Raw genomic sequence first — 19807 nt, forward strand, 5'->3', positions numbered from 1 at the left:
TTGACTAGGGATGTACCGATGTATCGGTATCGGAATCGGTGGTGTCGGCACATTTTAAGAGTATCGGTATCGGTATCGGTATCGGCTGATTTTCTGCCGATACTAACGATACTTGAAGGAGTTGTGTAGTATGTCGCATGTCACTCGTTGCAAATAATTTTGTTCAACAGAAATTGGAGTTTCTAATTTGTTGAAAAAATATTAGAAAGTGTAATTATCCAGTATCATGATACTAAGTACTTTGGAATTTCCCGTGATTTAATTTTCACTTTAAACGATAAGATTCATATTACTTTGAATACAAATATATAATACATGGTATACAGTATAGCCTTTGGTACCGCGGACGCGTACAATACAGGTTTAGTAGCTTCGGCGCGGGATTGGCGGAACCCCTTCACTCGCCTCATTTACCTGCCTCAGTCAGTCAGACGGTCGCCCCGCAACGGGGCACGCTGCCAGGGCTGCCTAAATGTACGGCAATTAAGTAAAGCTAACCTTGCTGAGTCAACAAGACCTCACGAGGCGCCTCCTCCCTCGCCCCTTGGCGAAACTCATGGGGGTGGGTGTTAGCACTTGGGTTTAACCATGCACTACTCCGGTCCTTGCCACGTTCAACCCAGCCCTCTCCACCACCCTGCAGACGGACGCCTCGCGCCTGTACGGCGTAGGTTACGCCCTCCTGCAGGACCACGGAGGAGGAAAGTTCCGCCTGGTACAGTGTGGCTCGCGATTCCTCACCGATACCGAGACTCGCTACGCCACCACCGAGCTGGAGCTACTGGCAGTGGTATGGGCCATGTCGAAGTGCAAGTTTTACCTAATTAGCCTACAACACTTCGACCTCATCACCGACCACAGGCCCTTGGTCCCGATCCTGAATAGCTACACGCTGGACGCCGTCGAGAATCCCCGCCTCCAGCGGCTGAAGGAGAAAATCTCGGCGTTCATCTTCACAGCGGTGTGGCGTGCGGGCAAGGACCTCTGCATCCCCGATGCCCTTTCCCGCTTTCCCGTCAGCCGCCCGACGCCGGAAGACGAGATGCTCGGCACGAATGCCAGCCTCTCCGTCAGCAGCGGCGTCACTCTGCAGGCCGTACACTCCCTCGCTCGCCCCCAGCCTTCGTCAGCTCCTGACGAGGATCTGGCACTCGAGGAGTTGCGGAAGGCGGCCCGCGACGACCCCTCCTACACCAAGCTCCTGGAGAAGGTACGGACCGGGTTTCCTCGCGACCGCTTTGACCTCCACAACGCCCTCCGCCCGTACTGGAAGTTCCGGGAGGACCTCTACGCAGATGGGGACCTCGTCTTGTATGGTGCTCGTGTGGTCGTCCCTGCAGCCCTTCGTCGCCGTGTCCTGTCCCGCCTCCATGATAGCCATCGCGGGGCCGAGGCCACCAAGCGCCGCGCTCGTCAGGCCGTGTATTGGCCCGGCATAGACGCGGACATCGTCAGCACTGTCCGCGCCTGTGAGCCGTGCCAGGTTATGCTACCTAGCCAGCAGCAGGAGCACTTGTTGTGCGACGACAACCCCACCAGGCCCTTCGAGTCAGTGTCGGCCGACTTCTTCACCGCGGCTGGGAAACACTTCCTAGTCGTCGTCGACCGACTCTCTGGCTGGCCTGTGGTGGTCACCTGCGGCTCCGACACGACGTCTGCCGCCACCATCCGCTACTTCCGGCGCCTCTTCCGTGATCTGGGTGTTCCTGTGCGTCTGCGGACGGATGGAGGCCCTCAGTTCACCAGCCGGGAGCTCGCGGAATTCCTGGAGCGTTGGGGGGTCCGCCACAACGTGTCATCGCCCAACTACCCATATAGTCGAACGGACACGCCGAGGCTGCAGTGAAAGCAGTTAAACACCTCGTCCTGAAGGTGGCCCCGTCCAGTAACATCGACTGTGAGGCGTTCGACAAAGGCCTTCTGGAGCTGCGTAACACACCGAATTCCACGGGCCACTCCCCGGCCCAGGTCTTGTACGGCTGTCCTCTCCGTTCCTGTGTCCCTGCCCATGCCAAAGCCTTCGCGAAGGAGTGGCAGGCCAGAGCCGAGAGCTGTGACCGCCGCGCCGCTACCCGTGCCCGAGATGCCAAGGCCCGGTATGACGCCCATGCCCGCCCGCTTCAGCCGCTGAAGATAGGTGCTCTCGTGCGCATCCAGGACCCAACCACGCAGCGTTGGGACAAGGTGGGCACGGTAATGGGCGCCGGCCGGTCTAGGGCCTATCACGTCCGGATGCCGAGCGGCCGCATCTTGTGGAGGAACCGCCGTTTTCTTCGGCCGGTTCCGCCCCCTGCAGTCGACACCCCGGCCGTGGACGAGTCTCCTCCACGCCCGGACTCACCTCACCTCGCTGTGCCCCGTCGCTCGGAGCGGCTCAGAGCCAAGGCACCCGCTCAAGACTAGGACTATGAGCGTGAAGGGGGGAGGGATATGTGGGTAATGTTAGTTCTGAATATAGGCACCTTGCCTGGGGCAACACTAATCCCGCGGTGTCAGCGGTTTTGACCGTTGTCGCCCCTCAGAGGCTGGCAGTGCCTCAGGGGCCAGTTCACCCCGTCTCTGTATCGCGTACGCACGTACTAGTTCGTTCTCTGTTACTTTCCATGGAATATATGGACTTAAGTTTATTCAGTGTTTGTCTATCCAATGATTACAAGTGTCGACAAGTACCTGCCCAACAGGGGAGAACGTGAAGAAAAACGAAAAAGAGAAATGGTAGACCTATATTTGCTTTCTTTTTGTCGAGATAGGAAGACATGCATGGAGAAAATGAGAGTTTTGAGTGAAAGTGAAGGGAGAGGGAGAATAATCATGAGTGACGTGGGTGCAAAGTCATCTCCTCACTTCACGCATACAAGAGGTGGCATGAGGGCACCCTTCAGGCGTAGAACTCCTTTGGCATTCGTCACAATGTGCTTCACAATATATGGAAAGAAACAGTACAAGGACATTGGTTGCCTTGGCGCCTGGATGCTGTGTTCGGGTCCTTCTGCTGACCGGCGGTATACAGAGCTCGGCACCCCTCCACGGCGTCAGGCCGGGTAAGATTTGAACCGTCTGTAACGCCGACCTCCCTCCACACCTTGATTCATGAAGCTGACAGATGATGAATTAACCCTAGCGAGCAGTAAACGAGCGGATATACCCCTGTTTTTTCCCCTATATATCCCCATTCTCTCTCTCTCTCTCTCTCTCTCTCTCTCTCTCTCTCTCTCTCTCTCTCTCTGTTGTAACGAGTGACGACCGTTTTCAATTGATATTTTTTTTCTTGTTCGACTTAATTAAGAACGTAGAAAGAACTCCCACTCTTCCTTCATTTTCGTTCCTCATGAAAGACAAACAATCAAACACACTCAGTCGGTTAAACCACTGCGTTGCCAGCCTTCGCAGCGTGGCAGACAGAGGTTCGAGCTAGGCTCAGACCGGGTTTTTTCCCCACTGACTATGAGTGGTTACTGTCCCCCCTTGAGTAAGGAGGATTGGGTGTGTGCTCTGTGAGGTCCCGGCAGTACCCAGAGATCGACTAGGGTACTTGCTGGCGATTGCGAGTCCAACTCGTAATCAGGCCGTGGTGAACTACACACACACACACACACACACACACACACACACACACACACCTTGGACATCTTCATTATCAAACAGCGTAAGTGAGGTAAGGCCGCAGTGCTGTGGCTTCCTCGCGCCCGTCCTCCTCCCTTCCCTTCTTCCTGCTCAGGCAAGCAGATCCAAGATAACGATAACCGATATGTTATACCGGGCAGCGCCAAGGCGAGGGAAACATTTCCTGCTGAGGCGGCACATGTACTGTGTATTCCTTCCCTTAAACCTTAATTGCCTTCCTTCTATTGTAATTTTTCACCAACCAATAGCGCCGTTAGGCTTTCCTGAATGGGTCTGGGAATTGTTCCCAACCTGTCAGTAGCTCGGGGAACTTGTTCATTGCGGCTGTTGTGACATACGACTTTTGCTAGGTCCATGCTCCACTGAAATATCGGGTTGGGTTGGTTAACAGGCATCGGGATAGCATCTTCGGCCACTCGGCTGATCGATGGTCCCCTAACTCCTCGTTCCGACAACTCCATTCTTTCAATAAGGTAGACCCAGGAGTTGGGGCGGCCGGGCTGGGGAATAAATAATGTACCGGGGTTAATGGAGAGTCGATAAGGAGCTTTAGTGACCCAACAGGACCGGAAAACCTGGCTATGTTAAAGGTCGACTTAGTGTGTGTGTGTGTGTGTGTGTGTGTGTGTGTGTGTGTGTGTGTGAGGGGGCGAAGGAGCGAGTCTTACGGCGGGGGAGAAGAGGATGGGCGGTGGGAGGAGGAAGGTGGTAGAGGTGTTGTGATTTATGGCCTGTGTGTGTGTGTGTGTGTGTGTGTGTGTGTGTGTGTGTGTATATATATATATATAGAGAGAGAGAGAGAGAGATGTAACTCATATCACCTCATATCCACCATCTCTCTCTCTCTCTCTCTCTCTCTCTCTCTCTCTCTCTCTCTCTCTCTCTCTATATATATATACACACACACACACACACACACACACACACCGGCCATAAATCACAACACCCTCTACCACCTTCCCCTCCTCCCCACCTCCCTTCCTCTTCTCCCCCGCCGTAAGACTCGCTCCTTCGCCCCCTCACACGCCTGCCTTGATCCCTCGAGATTCCACCAACCCGCGGGACACGATGTAATCCAACGCTCCGAACAAAGAAACGAAACACTATAAAATGGGAAAAAAAAGCGACGAAGAAAATGTAACGAAAATGAAGAAAAAAATGAAACACTAAATTCACTCATTAATGGTTGACATTAGTACACTTAAATTACATAACTTACAATCCAAAAGTTATCAAACTATAAAACTGAATCAAAAACAAAGCAACGACGAGCGTTATGAAAACTTCCAAACTCCAAAAACAAAAACAAAAAGTCAATTCATTAGATGTAGACATTAACACATCAACAACAAAAAGGACTAGGTAACAAATTAATGTAATAAAGGGACACCAAAAACAAGGAGACACATAAAACACAAAAAACTGGATCATTAAATCAAATTACCCTCGATACATATATACTCTTCATAAAATAAAACACTGAAAATTACACACAGAAACCAACACGCTAAAAAGTAAAGGACTACAAGCAGACTGACAGCTACACCCAGCAATTATTGTTCGTCTGCTGTTATCGATACCTGCTCAGAGGAGTTAAGTAGATAATTATGTAAAGGAGGAAATTAGAAGCATGTGGTGACTCGATGAACTCGTTGCTGTGTGGAGAGAGAGAGAGAGAGAGAGAGAGAGAGAGAGAGAGAGAGAGAATGTAAATTAAAAGCATAAATAAAAAAAAACGGACAACATAGATAAGGCCACACACACACACACACACAATTCAAGCTGCTATGTACCGTCAGCTGTTATGCACCGGCTGGTTTGTACCGTTGCTTTGGCTTATATGTACCATTGCAGGGCTGCTATGTGCCGGCTGCTTTGTACAGTTGCTTTGCCTTACATGTACCATCGCAGGGCTGCTATGTGCCGGCTCCTATGTACAGTCGCGCTACGAAGTGTTGACACAGTTTTCATAATATTTCGGACACGGATCTCAGCGTAGGCTGGTGACATCTGGCAACTACCCTCGGGGAAACATTCGGTGCTGTTTTGGTATGTTATCTACCATGTGTTTTATGTTTTGGTATGTTATCTTCCTTTAAGTAAAGTAGTTTAAAACAAATTTATTCGTCAAATTAAAAATTGATTGAAGTAAAAACACCTGAATAGTTCAAGTAGAGTAGTTTAGAACAAATTTTTTCGTCAAATTAAAAAGTAAAAATGGTGAATGAAGTAAAACAGCCGAATAGTACAACATGAGGAAATTCACAGCCACTCATCGAAAGACAGTCCTTATATCACGGAGAAAAGCCACAAAAAGGTCATCAGCATCATGACGGAGTAATTTGCCAGGAGCACTCGTCCGAATGCGCCTGTAGTAGGTGTCTCGGGGTGCCGCGCATGGTTTTCAGAATTTTGGTCTTCGCGTCGAGCAAAAGTCTTTCTATACCTTGAGTATGAGCTCCCCTGCCGGACATGGTCACGGCTGTAAAATTCGGGATGTTGAGAAGGAAGGAATAGACCAATTCAAGGATCTGGCACAGACTGAGCTTAGAATTCAGTTTTCCATTGACATCGGTGATGTAAAAGAAACGATTACCCTGGCGAGCGGAACGGTACTTCTGACCTTTCCTGCGGCACCGCAACATTTATAAGGGCCATATCTCCACTCCTTTTCTTTTTGTTAACGTCTTTCATGTCTCCACCACAGTAACTACATGGGGCCTGAAATGTGAAAGTTACATGCTAATTGCGTAATTGCACAGCTGATTAGGCTAACACGGTATCTGAACAGTTTACTCACAGTAACATATGCAGCATTCAGAAGGTGGTTTTGCTTATTAGGGTAACACGGTATCTGCACAGTTTAAGTATCATTTGCAGCATCAAGAAGGTGGTTTTGACGTAGGAAGGCAACTTCGACTTTCTTTGAAGGCACTATGTTGCAGTAAAATTCACGAGTAGGTCGCATATCTGTGCACTTGTCGACGGACGGAGAGATACAGAGCATTGACATAATCGTGACGTCACCTTCGCGAGTGTGAAACGTGATTTGGGGAACTGAACTGTGTGTGAAATGAGTGAAACGAATCATGATTCGTGTGAAATGTGAGTTGGGGAACTGAGCTGTGTGTGAAACGAGTGAAACGAATCATGTTTCGTTGCTGATTTAGCAAGGTAGATAACACTCCAAAACACGCGTACCAGGTAGGCAAAAATAACGAGGTAGATAACATACCAAAACAGCGCCAAACATTCTCGACCGACTTTTATAAAACTACTTACTTTTAAAGTCTAGTTTTGCACACACCTAACAAATATCAGTGATTCCCTTAAATGCAATGAAAACTTAACACTGTACTCTATGTGAATGTGGCGAAGAGAAACGTATTGGAATAATAGGCTATGTAGCCACATTCATTTACAGAATCGCCGGGGTGGAGTAGAGGTCACTTCACTATTCATACCTACAAGTTATAAATAATATTATTTTGATCAGATGTATATAATTAACTCGACAGTGATGAATGGAAGAAAGTGGTAGGCTAGCAGTGCAGCGCTGACCAAGCATCGTCTCTACCAAGACAATAGGCTATATCGCGTCGTCTGTCGTGTGTCTCGTGCAACTTTGAATTATATGTCTGGCCACTTGTCGATATAGACAATTGATTTTGTGATTTTTTTTCTTCAGAATCTCGCTGATTTCACACACACAAGATTTATATAGTCATGTATAAAGTCGTTCCCAATGACGTCATCATCAAATGCGAGTTTATTATGTAGTATTTATTTCGCATTTCATCAAATGAAGTGCAGCTAATTATTTTTTTACCTATTTATAATATAGGGTTTATCACTACACTGAAAGAAAGAGCAATATATTTGTGCAGTTTTGTATATATATATATATATATATATATATATATATATATATATATATATATATATATATATATATATATATATATATATATATATATATATATATATTCTTAGTCTTAACATGTAACTCATTTGACTCTTTTAATGTCTTGAACGAAAACCGTATCAAAATATTTCGGCAGAGCTGCTTAACATATCGTTATAAGGTAAAAACATCCACTCTATTGAATTTATTTCCTTTCTCAATATGATATTTTGTGTATCTATAAAAAATATCACTCCTTAACATCTCTTCCCTTCGAATAATATTATGCATTATTTGAATGAAAGTCATTGCAAACTGTCTCAACACTTCGGAGCACGACTGTACCACGGCTTCAGGTTTTAGGTACCGAAAAAGGCAAGTAAGAATATTTTTCACCAGTCTTTAATAGCACAGCACCCAATAATTTTTTTTATAACAGTGTTAGCATGAACATTTATGATGGCGCCACTATAAAAACTTGCCTGAACCAAGACGGGCTCGGGCCGACCACCAGGCCCCTCAAGGAAGCCTACCGTTGCTACAGGCTTCGACGTATATAAAAAATAAATAAATAAATATATAAATAAAAAAGACAATTGCATATTCTAAACTTTGTCTATAAAGAAAATCAATAAAATACAGAGTATTTTGACTTATGTAGTTTGAAGTAAACAATAAACTACGTAAATGGTAATTTATTTTTTTTCTGTGCTACCGCTGTCAATATATAACAAACAAGACATTAGGCCTATATAGCCTATTTGGTTTATGGTACATAACAGTTGCTGATGGTACCCAGCAGCCGCGGTGCACAGCATCCATGGATGGTACATTACTACATACCAGCCACTAGTGGTGCATAGCAACCACGGGAACGTAGCAGCCAACGGTACATACAAAGTCTAATTATAACAAGTCTGTTCACGCGCAAAAGAGGCGTGGTAGAAGTGACGTCACACTGCCTAGGTGGGTCCGATGACAGAAAACGGAGTAATTGATGGGCGACTGGTATGCAGAGGTGACGTCACACAGCCTCGGTGGGTCCGATGACAGAAAACGGAGTAATTAATGGGCGACTTGTATTTTTTTGTCCACTGAATACTTCCTTTTCAGTCATACTATTTTTTTTCTTTATTAACTGCAAGTACATCATTCTTATTTAACAAAAATCCATATAAGTAGTAAGATTAAAAATGTTATTTGTTCTCTCTATTCTTCTTGTTCTTAGTTTACTTAGTCAATAATACTGGTGAGGTGGGTGGCCAATTTACACTACTATATTAGTAAATTACTGGGTAATACAATCATTATATATATATATATATATATATATATATATATATATATATATATATATATATATATATATATATATATATATACACCACAAATTCTCACAAATTCCCCCAGGGAGGACTCCCCTTATGGCTGCCGACCCGAGAGGTGTCTTGATAACTCCTCGAACCTCTTTCTTCTCAATTTCTGCAACATTCGCGGTCTTCGCTCTAATTTTCATTCTGTGGAACATCATCTCTCCTCCTCTGAACCTCACCTTCTCTTCCTTACCGAAACACAGGTTTCTGAGGCTACTGACAGCAATCTCTACACTGTTCCCTCCTACTATCTTTATCCTAAATTTCAATCCAAAGCTGGATGTTGCGCATACGTGCGCAACGACATCGCTTGCTCTCGTGCCCACGACCTTGACTCTTCTGAATTTTCCACCATCTGGCTAAGACTTCATTGTCATTCTATTACTAAATACATCTGTGCTGTTTATCTCTGACCTAACTCTACCAACTATGTAAAATTCTTTGACTATTTGAATTCTAACGTGGAGCACATCTTGACCCACTCTCCCTTCGCTGAAATCTCCATCCTAGGAGATTTCAATGTTCACCACCAGCTTTGGCTTTCATCCTCTTTCACTGACCATCCTGGTGAACAAGCCTACAACTTTGCTATCCTCAACGACCTAGAGCAGTTGGTCCAGCACCCTACACGTATTCCCGACCGTCTTGGAGATCGGCCCAACATACTAGACCTCTTCCTTACCTCAAACCCTTCTGCTTATTCTGTCAAACTGTTCTCTCCGTTGGGATCCTCCGATCACAATCTTATTTCTGCATCCTGTCCTATCGCTCCTGTACACCCTCTGGACCCACCGAAGAGGTGATGCTTCTGGCATTTTGCTTCAGCTCGGTGGGACGACCTGAGGATGTACTTTTCCGATTTCCCGTGGAATGATTATTGCTTCCAGGATAGAGACCCCTCTGTGTGTGCTCAGCGCATCACAGAGGTGATTGTCTCTGGAATGAAGGCATACATTCCTCGTTCTTTCTCTACTCCTCACGCTAAAAAGCCTTGGTTTAATCAAGCTTGTTCTCGTGCTGTCAATGATAGAGAGGTAGCTCACAAAAGGTACCAGAGCCTTCAAACTAATGCTAATTATGAACTTTACATTTCTGCCCGAAATCGTGTCAAATCTATTCTCCGACTAACCAAAAATTCTTTCATTAATAGAAAATGCCAAAACCTTGCTTTTTCTAACTCTTCCCGTGACTTCTGGCATGTAGCCAAAAACATCTCCTCCAACTTCACTTCTTCATCTTTCTCTCCACTCCTCAGTCCTGACGGCAACACTGCCATCTCATCTATCTCTAAGGCTGAACTCTTCTCTCAAACTTTTTCTAAAAACTCCACTCTGGACGATTCTGGGCATTTTCCTCCTACTCATCCCCCCTCTGACTCCTTTATGCCTGTTATAAAAATTCTTCAAAATGATGTTTTCTATGCCCTCTCTGGCCTCAATCCTCAGAGGGCTTATGGACCTGATGGAGTGCCTCCTATTGTCCTTAAAAACTGTGCCTCCGTGCTGTCACCCTGCCTGGTCAAACTCTTTCGCCTCTGCCTGTCAACATCTACCTTTCCTTCTTGCTGGAAGTATGCCTTCATACAGCCTGTGCCTAAGACCTAAGACCGTCCTATAGCTTTACTTTCTTGTCTATCTAAAGCTTTTGAATCAATCCTTAACCGGAAGATTCAAAAGCACTTTTCCACTTTTGACCTTCTATCTGATCGCCAGTATGGGTTCCAAGCAGGGCGTTCTACTGGTGATCTCCTAGCCTTCTTAACTGACTCTTGGTCAACCTCTCTTAGCCGTTTCGGTGAAACTTTTGCTATTGCGCTGGACATATCAAAAGCTTTTGATAGGGTCTGGCACAAATCTTTGCTTTCCAAACTACCCTCCTACGGTTTCTATCCTTCTCTCTGTACCTTTATCTCCAGTTTCCTTTCTGACCGTTCTATTTCTGCCGTGGTAGACGGTCACTGTTCTTCCCCTAAATCTATTAACAGTGGTGTCCCACAGGGTTCTGTCCTATCTCTCAATCTTTTTCTGTTGTTCATTGATGATCTTTCCAAAACGAACTGTCGTATCCATTCCTACGCCGATAATTCCACTCTGCATTACTCAACTTCTTTTAATAGAAGACCCACCCTACAAGAACTTAACGACTCAGGGCTGGAAGCTGCAGAACGCTTAGCCTCAGACCTTACTATTATTTCCGATTGGGGCAAGAAGAACCTGGTGTCCTTCAACGCCTCAAAAACACAGTTTCTCCACCTATCCACTCGACACAATCTTCCAAACAACTATCCCCTATTCTTTGACAACACCCAGCTATCACCTTCCTCAACACTAAACATCCTCGGTCTATCCTTAACTCAAAATCTCACCTGGAAACTTCATATCTCATCTCTTACTAAATCAGCTTCCTCGAGGCTGGGCGTTCTGTACCGTCTCCGCCAGTTCTTCTCCCCTGCACAGTTGCTGTCCATATACAGGGGCCTTGTCCGCCCTCGTATGGAGTATGCATCTCATGTGTGGGGGGGCTCCACTCACACAGCTCTTCTGGACAGAGTGGAGGCTAAGGCTCTTCGTCTCATCAGCTCTCCTCCTCATACTGATAGTCTTCTACCTCTTAAATTCCGCCGCAATGTTGCCTCTCTTTCTATCTTCTATCGATATTTCCACGCTGACTGGTCTTCTGAACTTGCTAACTGCATGCCTCCCCCCCTCCCGCGGCCCCGCTGCACTCGACTTTCTACTCATGCTCATCCTTATACTGTCCAAACCCCTTATGCAAGAGTTAACCAGCATCTTCAATCTTTCAGTGGTCACGCTGGTAAACTCTGTAACAATCGTCCTTCATCTGTATTTCCTCCTGCCTACGACTTGAACTCTTTCAAGAGGAGGGTATCAGGACACCTCTCCTCCCGTATTTCATCTTGCTTTCGGCCACCTCTTTTGTTTCATTTTTAGGAGCAGCGAGTAGCGTTTTTTTATTTTTATTATTGTTTTGTTTTTTTGTGTGCCCTTGAGCTGCCTCTTTGTTGTAAAGAAAAAAAAAATATATATATATATATATATATATATATATATATATATATATATATATATATATATATATATATATATTATTACACAGGCTTCACCCGCCCTTCATTTTTTTTTTTTTTTATTATTTTACCGACACGTTGGGGGTCACCCGCTTGGCCTGCCGTGACCCTTTATTCTGTGGTATTTCCACCCACGCCGACCCAGCATGAACTGGATATTTCCGGTTTCGGGGAGCGGCATAGTGACCATCCGGGGTCTGGAATATTCCACCCTCCGCTTCCTTGTTTCGGCCCATAGCAACCACCCGCGCGGCGACCAGGCTAGGTCGTTGTTACCGCGGGGTGGTCTTCCTTTTGTATTTCCTGCCCTTCATATAATATGACATTATGTATATATTCTTTTTATGTTTAAGTTGGGATTTATTTATTGTTCTTAAAATACGTATTTTGAGTTGACGTGGGGGAGGATTTGTACCACACCTCCAGCGACGTTTGGCAGCCCACTCTCGGGGCGGCGAGGGCGGCGGACATCCCATTTAAGCGCTGAGCCGGGTTAGAAGCGTGTCTTTCCCTGTATCGTCGAGGCGAGCGAGGTAGGCCCGGACCTTCCTCCTCTCTTCGTCCTCTGTGCCTTCAGCAAGTCGTTTCACGCCGTCGGCGTGCGTGTTTTATTCACTTTTATGGACGGAGGAAGGGCCGTTACTGTTTTAAGGTAAAGTTTTTGGTGTGTGTTTTCGTGTGCCGGTTTACTGTTTCCGTGTTTATCACGCTTTAGCCTGTGTTACGTGCTGCCTCCCTCGTTCAAGTGTTTTGTGCATTATTGTGATTTTTTTTCATATTCTAAAGGAGTGCTGTACCTAAAGCAATCTTGGGTTCTTAATTTTCTTTTGTAATTAATGTAAATATTAACTTTTTGTAAATATATATTATCTTTGGTTCATTTAGGCGTTTTCCGTTACCATTTTATTTGTTTTTAAATTATTCTTTTTCCTTTTATTTGTTGTTCGGTTAGGGGAAAAGAACCTGGTGTTTTGAGGCCTAACCAACCCAGTTTTGTTTTGACTTTGTGTTTTTTTGTAACTTTTCCCAAGACCCCTGACCACACCAGTGTTACGACACTGGTGACGTAACAACTGGCGACCTCGCCAGGATTGCCTTCAGTTACACACTCCTTTCGTTCCAATGGCGATCATTAATGAAGCAGACGTTCTTGCGTTTATCACCAGCGAGCCCACGTGCGACAGTCTATGTAGACTCGCACTTTCTGAGCTACGCCTCGTGGCTCAGCACTTCGGTGTTGAGAACTCTGTTGCTTTAAATAAATTCGAGCTGGCGAGCATAGTCTCGCACCAGCTAGGATTAGTTGTGTTGAAGCAGGATGTAAACGGCGAGGGCTGGAGCGACGACCCTGACCCCACGCCTGCCAAACAACAGGCAGTGACTCCAGCTTTTCATAGTGTTTCTGTGACCCCGAGTTCTCAGGACAGAGAGCTAGAGATGCTCCGCCTGCAGATAGATCTCACGCGGGCACAGACCGAGCTAGCGACGGCTGGTGGGCCACGTGGCCCTTCCAGACACGTTGGAGGGCCACGAATATCGCGAATATCGCGGGGTGGCCACGGCACACCTGGCCCCTTCTTCTCCAGCATCGTCTCGTGGGGAAGGCCCAGAGTGCTCATACCACTCTGTCTGACGAGGAGGCCAGAGATTATGATGTCGTGAAGGCAAGGGTACTCGAAGCCTACGCCTTAGTGCCAGAAGCCTACAGGAAAAGGTTCCGTGAACAGAGTTTGAAGGACGGGCAGACCCATCTAGAGTTCGCTAGGGCCAAGCGTGTGGCTTTGACTCACTGGCTTTATTCCAGGAAAGTCAGTAGTTTTGAGGCGCTCCGCGAACTCGTTCTTATGGAGGAATTTTTCTATTGTGTTTCGAGAGAGGTCGCGTCACACCTCTCCGATAAACCTTATGATACTTTAGAGGAGGGAGCAACACGAGCAGACTATTTTTGTTTGAACAGGCACGAGACACCACACCCTTACCAGTTTAAGTCCAGATCGGCTTGCGAGAAGTCAGACCGCTTTTCTCAGAAGGGTAAGCATTTTTCTGAGGGTCAGGCAAGGCCTCTCCCTCCTTTCCTCCGCCCAAGGCCAAGGGCACGTTTTCATGTACTCATTGTGGCAAGAGCGGCCACATCAAGGAGTACTGTTTTTCGCTTCACCCAAATCTGAGACCCAAGCGCCTGGACCGCCCAATAAATCTGTTTCACGCGCTCAAGCTTCTGAAGGGAAGCCTATTTCTTTAGTTTCGCGTTACCGTGAGACCCCTAGTGTTTTGCCTGGGGAGGCTGTTTTGTTTGAAGGCAAGGAGGACCCTGTGGAGGGTTCCTACAAGCCATTTTTATCTAGGGGCTCCATAACGCACGACGGCGAGACTGTTCCCGTCACTGTTTTGAGAGACACGGGTACTCTCTTTTCGCTCGTGAAGGCTGATGTGGCGATCGGCCGGGAAACGGGTAAGTTTGTTACTTTAAAAGGCGTTTGGTGTAGAAGAGTCATGTCCCCTCGTGGACCTTTACCTGGACTCTAACTGTTTCACTGGCTTGGCGACTGTGGCTGCTGTTAAGCACCTTCCTGTCCGGGAAGCTGATTAAGTTTTGGGGAACGATTTGGCGGGGAGTCGGGTGGAAATCGAGTCCCCCGCTTCTGTGTCGTGCGAGAGGCCGGAGGCCCCGCCGACAACGCCTGACCTGGGGGCAACAACGCCCAAGGTTTCTCCCCGCTCTGCCGTTACGCCCTTCGCCGCTGCGGAGAGGCGAGACGCAGATGAAACACCCACGCCCGAGCCAGACCATTTTTGCCAGGGAGACTTAAACATCTCCAGCATTTTTACTCCCCCTGTTTGCTCTAATATCTCAGTTTACCACCAGTAGCGGACCTGTGGGGAGTTCAGGTGTGGCCGACGTCCAGAGGGAGGACGAGACAGTGGTGTACCTTCAGGGGCAGGAGGAGGTGCAGCAGAGTGACGACGGGCCCCTCAAGAGTGAGGCCCCTTTGAGGAGGCGGTTGCCGCCCGCTTCCCGCCCTGACACGCAGCTCGCCGCTCACGCTCAGGACAAGAGTCGGCAGGCCGGTGTACATTCTGCGCCAGTCCCTGATTTTTCTTTTGTTTGAGCTCCCGCACCGCGCTCAGGCGGGCGGGACATCATGTTTTGTTGAGAGAGGGAGTTTTACGGGCAATGTATCCTCATTTTCCCAGAGTCAGGGCGCCGCCCAGCGCACCCACTGCATTATTTTTCCTGGCTCATTGTGTAATATTCTGCCCCATTTTTCATTTTCCCTCCGAGATTTGTCCTTGGAGAGTAGCTCCTGTGCTTACGAGCACATTTTTGTCCATGTTAACGGCTCTCTATCCTTAGCTTCAGTTTCCAAGAGCCTGTTTAATTTTCCCGAGGAGCCTGTTATTTGTCAGTCTGTTGAGGTGGGAGGCAAAGCTCAAGTTTCATGTCGTCTCACTAGTCATCCCTTTTCATTTAAGTTTCATGGACCACTCAGTTTTTCAGAGAGCGGTTCAGGCACCACCTGTGTTTTGGCGACCCCAGAAGAAGGGGGCAGCTGACGAGGAGAAATGAGTGGAGGGTGGGGTGGAGGTGCTGCCTCTGCAGTGCCTTGCTCAGCCCCCAGGCCAGTCTCTCCCGGACAGTTCTCTGCCGGAGTGGCGACCCCAGAAGGGCGTCAAGTTGACGAGAGGAGCAGTGTCGTTCCTGGAGCATGCATGTGGTGCCACCTCCAGAAGAGCCCCAGGGCCCCAGGCAGGCTCTCGGCCAGGGCCAGTAGGAGAGAGGAGGAGGTAAATGTAGGTCTGTTTACCTCAGGGGAGACGCGGCTGGCTGGCTCACCGCGTCAACCCCGAGGGTGGACCGCGTCGGGAGGCCCCAGGCTGACCGACGTGCATACCAGGGCCCTTTGTTGGCGCCGTTTCTCCTTCGAGACCGGATAGACCACAGGGACCCATCTCCCCTGATATGGCCGCCAGAGACGCCATTGTGCCAGGCGATACTCAGGCTCCGTCCCCGTCATGTGCTGGCCGTGAGTAAGGAAGTCGAGTCCTTACTCCGGCCAGGCCTCAGAGTGAGAGGCACAAGTGGTGGTGTCCGCTCGAGTTTTTGTATTCACGGCAGAGGGCCTGGTCCACCCCTGCATTTTGTTTAAGTTAGTTTGACAGCGAAGGGCGCCTACCTTACCTCTCAGGATTGACACCTTTGTTAATAGGGTAGGTTATAATTAGTTTTCAAATTTATTATGATTTTTGTGTGATTTATTATATATTTTGTTGTTTCTCGTCACAGCTTGGCGGGACACTGTGTGACACCCCCGTGTCTGGTCTTGTTGGGGGGGGACTGTTACGGGGGGGGCTTCACCCGTCCTTAATTTTTTTTTTATTTTTATTTTACCGACACGTTGGGGGTCACCCACTTGGCCTGCCGTGACCCTTTGTTCTGTGGTATTTCCACCCACGCCGACCCAGCATGAACTGGATATTTCCGGTTTTGGGGAGCGGCATATTGGCCACCCGGGGTCTGGAATATTCCACCCTCCGCTTCCTTGTTTCGGCCCATAGCAACCACCCGCGCGGCGACCAGGCTAGGTCGTTGTTACCGCGGGGTGGTCTTCCTTTTGTATTTCCTGCCCTTCATATAATATCATGACATTATGTATATATTTTTTTTTATGTTAAGTTAGGATTTATTTATTGTTCTTATAATATGTATTTTGAGTTGACGTGGGGGAGGATTTGTGCCACACCGCCAGCGACGTTTGGCAGCCCACTCTCGGGGCGGCGAGGGCGGCGGACAGCCCATTTAAGCGCTGACCCGGGTCAGAAGCGTGTCTTTCCTTGTACCGTCGAGTCGAGCGAGGTAGGCCCGGTCCTTCCTCCTCTCCACGTCCTTTGTGCCTTCAGCAAGTCGTTTCAGGCCGTCGGCGTGTTTTATTCACTTTTCTTTTATGGACGGAGGAAGGGCCGTTACTGTTTTAAGGTAAAGTTTTTGGTGTGTGTTTTCGTGTGCCGGTTTACCGTTTCCGTGTTTATCACGCTTTAGTCTGTGTTACGTGCTGCCTCCCTCGTTCAAGTGTTTTGTGCATTATTGTGATTTTTTTCATATTCTAAAGGAGTGGTGTACCTAAAGCAATCTTGGGTTCTTAATTTTCTTTTGTAATTAATGTAAATATTAACTTTTTGTATATATATATATATATATATATATATATATATATATATATATATATATATATATATATATATATATATATATATATATATATTTAGTTCATTTTGGCGTTTACCGTTACCATTTTCTTTGTTTTTAAATTATTCTTTTTCTTTTTATTTGTTGTTCGGTTAGGGAAAAGAACCTGGTGTTTTGAGGCCTAACAACCCAGTTTTTGATTTGACTTTGTGTTTTTGTAACTTTTCTCGAGACCGTGACCACACCAGTGTTACGACACTGGTGACGTATATATATATATATATATATATATATATATATATATATATATATATATATATATATATATATATATATATACCTGAGCTGGGCACTTCCGATTATCAGTCTGATCGTCCGATCTTCCAATCTGATCGGAACACCAATTGGGGATCGGAATGCAAAGATTGGATCATCTTTGTAAAAGGTAATCGGACTGGAAATCGGAACTTCACAAACTAACTTTCGATCATATAAAACATGTGGTCAACGTTGTCATGGCAACAACTGTAATGCCCCGACGAGCTTACTTTCCATCCTTCCTATTTCTCAACACGTCCTCTGCGTGTATCGAAATAACACGAGAAATTAATCAAGAGTGAGGGTATTCCCCGGCTGCCTGGGATTGAACCCGCGACCAGCGTGACGGGAGAGCCACTCCTTACCGAGTCGGCCAAAGAGGTACCCCACTGGCTAAGTGGGCTATGGGAGGCTTGTTCATCAGGCCGTCGCCGCACTACACGGCTTTCCCCCCTATGTAGATTAATTTCTGTGTGTTGACAATGTCCCTTTGAGACATAACTCCACAATGTCCCTTTTAGACATACCTCCAACATTCCCATTTTCTATCAACCTCGGAGCATGGGCCATCCTACCTGTTACCCCTTCGGGGAAACTCAACAACAGAGCTGCAGGAGAGGATGCCCACCGCTATGCCACCACTGTAATGCCCCGACGAGCTTACTTTCCATCCTTCCTATTTCTCAACACGTCCTCTGCGTATCGAAATAACGAGAAATTAATCAAGAGTGAGGGTATTCCCCGGCTGCCTGGGATTGAACCCGCGACCAGCGTGACGGGAGAGCCACTCCTTACCGAGTCGGCCAAAGAGGTACCCCACTGGCTAAGTGGGTTATGGGAGGCTTGTTCATCATGCCGTCGCCGCACTACACAACTGACTGCGGACATTTTGAAAACCTCACGCCTCACTTCTTACAATTATTCTTATACACGTTGCTAAATAGTTACTTCAATAAGTGTCTTTATTTATAATATTAAGCGATAATTATTGATCGTTAATTTGTTTGAGAGGGGTTGTAAATGGCCAGCCTGATTTTTTTTTTTTCTTATAAAATTCTGCGAATTTTCTTTTTTTCTTTTGGTATATGAATGAATATGATGAAAAAATAATACAGAGGTATGCAACATGCAATGCAATGCAACGTCCTGCAATGAGCTTCCGCGCGGCGCCACTGGCTTGCAATTCATGCTTTCACCCATTTTTTATTTTAGGATTTTTTTTTTCTTCCGTGGCCTGTCATGATACTCTTAGGCTCTCTCACACCACTAGTCAAGAAAATGGGAAAAAGTTTAGCAGTCACTAATATATTTCGTATTTATCCGTGAAAAATCGAGTATATATTTTTTCTTCAGAAATCCAACAAAATACTATGTATCCGCATCAAATGTCTTTTGAATTATATTTTATTGATTTTACACACCAGAACACTGGTTTTTACTTTGAAATATGTCGAAATATGATCAAATTCGAGTACATGTATTTTTGACCTCGTAAAAAAGACTTAACATTGGGTAAACAAAGCAGCCTGTGTACACATCCAATGCAAGTAAAGGAAACCATGCCTCCTTTTTTCTTCATATCCTGATGTATATAGCCTATCCTGTGGATTTTAAATCCCTAGGTGGAATAGGCAAAATACAAAAAATATTTCAACTTCATCGCTTTATATCTCAAAACCATGATTTTGCACTCTAAAAAATATCTCCTCCTTTGCACTTCTTATTATAGACATATTTCCTACTGCAGCTTATGAAAGTATGTGTAAGGAATAAAGTCTGCTATCAAAACTATTGTTTCAAGTTGATTTTGATTTTGAAAATATTTTTCATTTTTTATTGCTTTATCAAACTTTAAAAAATATTTTTTACTTTTGTATAAAACTAAACAATATCAAGCGTTAATCTCCTATCCTTCCTGATTAAAATTCTTTTTGAATGAAAGAACTCGGCCCATAAATAAGGGAGGGGTTACACTTCAAAACATAAGGAATTTAACGGGATTCGAGATTTTACAACTCATCCCCCCTTAATCCTGGTAAGGTATCGTGATATGAATATAACTATATGTTACTATAGTGACAATCTATAGACTCTAATTTGAGCCCTGGGGCTTGATCCTAGTTTGTTACACGTCTAGGGATGACCTGCGCATGGCGATCTGTCACTGTTAGTCTGTACGTAATCTACTTATGAAATATATAAATATATTGAAAATACGACTGCATGGTGTTATGAATGGCTTGGGATTTAAGGGAAAGACAACGACTCTGTAAACTTTCCGTTTCACTCGGCATGTGGCTCATGCGACGCTTCCA

At 46.2% G+C, this 19807-nt stretch overlaps 1 protein-coding gene across 1 annotated transcript in view; it reads right to left on the bottom strand.

Moving 5' to 3' along the window:
• The window catches only part of LOC126995289 (kin of IRRE-like protein 2), a 251711-nt gene that overhangs the window by 41358 nt on the left and 190546 nt on the right, over positions 1-19807 (bottom strand). The gene's annotated exons all lie outside the window — the stretch shown is intronic.

This window comes from Eriocheir sinensis, chromosome 7 (genome assembly GCF_024679095.1).
Source record: "Eriocheir sinensis breed Jianghai 21 chromosome 7, ASM2467909v1, whole genome shotgun sequence".
Classification (NCBI taxonomy): Eukaryota; Metazoa; Arthropoda; class Malacostraca; order Decapoda; family Varunidae; genus Eriocheir; species Eriocheir sinensis.